The sequence below is a fragment of the Mesoplodon mirus genome (assembly GCF_964341445.2).
Source record: "Mesoplodon mirus genome assembly, chromosome: 10".
Taxonomy (NCBI): domain Eukaryota; kingdom Metazoa; phylum Chordata; class Mammalia; order Artiodactyla; family Ziphiidae; genus Mesoplodon; species Mesoplodon mirus.
The window spans coordinates 90,985,865-90,988,348 of record NC_138986.1 but is presented as its reverse complement, the minus strand read 5'-3'; positions in this window follow the sequence as shown (position 1 = coordinate 90,988,348).

Here is a 2,484-nt window from a genome sequence, read left to right as displayed (position 1 = left end):
AAAGGGAGGTTTGTCAGAGACTTGGCATCAGATTTTCCGAAGCCCTGAACCAACTGTACTCATTCATGTGAGTGACACATAAGGTCTAGGTATCTATGCAGAGGCCAAGAACCTCTGAGAAGGAGTCAAATGAGAAATGGGAAGGACAGTAGTTTCTTTATACTTTTAACTCACAAAGCCAAGAGAATCTAATTTTGGACTTTAATGTCTTTTGATGTGGGTCTTTAATTTCAGGGAATTTTATAATTGCAGGAGTTTAAATTCAGATTTTGAACATCTCTATATGGTTGTGGAAAGAACAAAATTAATACCTGCTTTAGAGGCAAAGGATTTATGCTGGGCTTTATTATTGGATTTATTTAAAAGTCTTATTTAATCCCCCTGAAAGCTCGATAGATGATGATGGACCACACAGCTGGGTATAAGTTAGAATGGGAATAAGAAGAGGAAATGATTTTCACCCTTGGACACAAAGTTGTCTGTTTATTTAGTTAATATAGTTTTAACCCACTTCTGTACCTTCTGGGTCAAAATTTTATATTGCCCACCAGTGGTCCCAGACTAAAACCTAAAAGAGCAGCAGTTGGTCCTAAGGGGTGGCTATGTGAAGGTGGAATCAGGACTGACCTGGAAGACAGCAGACCGTCTCAGTTCAGGGGGATAGCTATGCCCCCAGTGGACCCTGAGCTCCATGGCTAAGCCCACTGATGAAGAGAACACAAAGCAAAGGGTTGCTAGAAGGAGCATTTCCTCCATACTCTTGTTTCCTCCCAGGTGGAGGCAGCTCCACTGGGGGGACACTTCTGACCCCTCGCTGCCCCCTCCATGTCTCAAAGCAAGGGAGCTGCAGTGACTTGCAGCAGCTTGGGGGCGCATGCCCAGCTCAGTCCTTTCCCCTTCCTAAAACATAAGCCATCTGTGGACACCATCCATTGTGCTAGTCCTACAGGAATCAGTTAGCAGACCTTTTGGCTCTCACAGTAAACTAGAATCTGGAATGCAGTCATTATCAGAAATGAAGATGCAATCTTTGTTCGTCCTCTGTTTATTTCTGTTTGTTCACCACTGAGGCAGGGAGGAGGCCGCACTATTTATTGAGATTCCCACAACCTCTCTAACACGGCCTGCCTGCTAAAGCCACGCTTGATGTTGATTCCACTCTCATTTTCCAGTTCTTCAAGATCCAACAGCCCCATAAATGCCTCCCTGAATATCCCTACCCCCAGTACCCTGCCTAACTGCCGCTCCAGCATTCGTATTAATGCAGACCTGTTTCACATGGCTTTATCTTATTTTCCCAGGATGTCTAGTTCCTGAGCGACTGAAATCCTGCTTACATTTATTTGTAATTGCTCTATCTTTGTGGCACCCGACATAATGGATGTATGTTGAAAGTACGTGATCAATTATTTTTAAATAAATGAGTACTGTCTTTGCGATTCTCTGACAGCTAAACCATGCTGAGAGGTTTCCTTTCTATTTGAACAGAATACAGTAATTTCGGAAATCTGAATGTTTGGGCTACAGAAGGCAGAGTTTCTTAGGAGTGTATTGCTCTTTGTAATATGTATAAATTATGTGTGGAAAATCAAAGCCATTATATATTTCTACAAACTGAACCTCAGAAAAATGTTGGTGTTCATTAAGTACTTGTCAACTGAGCACCTACTATAGGCCTAGCCCCATTCTAAGTAAAGGGGACACAAAGAAGACAATTAGAGCCTGGTTCTCAGGGAGATCACCCTTGAGATGAATGAGCTCTCAAAGTGTGGCCCAAAGAGGTCTCATCAGAATCCCCTGCTGTCAAGCACTCAGACTCCCAGGTCTCAGGCCCTACTGGATCAGGATTTCTGTGAGCTGGCCCAGTAATCTCTTACTAACTGAGTTCCCCGGGGTTCTCAGGCACACAGAAAACCCCTGCCAAAGACTGAGACAGAGAAAAGTAAGTGCTGTGGCTGAGTGATGAGCCCAGTACTGATCTAGATGGCACTTGAGGGGAGGCAGAGGATCTTCTGGAGGAAAGTGATGTCTGAGCAGAGGCTGATAATGCACAATGAGTTAATTGAATGACAAAAGGGGGAAAGTACTTCCAGCAATCAGTAGAGTGTTTGGTTTTTTTTTTTTAATTTTAGTCTGCAATGGTTCCTACTCAGAATAAATTCACCCAACAGGACATTGTTGCTGGGATTGTTGTGACTGTTCCATTTAATTCTCACAACAACCCCTCAAAACAAGCAGAGCTAATATTTTAAAACCTATTTTATACATAAAGAAACAGAAGTGAATAGTTTGTGTACTATCATACACCTGAAAAAAAAATGCCAAAGCTGGGATGGGAACAGAACTACCACTGTTCTGATTTCGATACCTGTGACTTGTATTTCTCCATGGCATGCTATCCCTTACGGAATTTATACCATCTTCAAAATACACATTACCATCCAATCTCCCCTTCCCGTTAAGGATTCAAAGGGAATTATACAT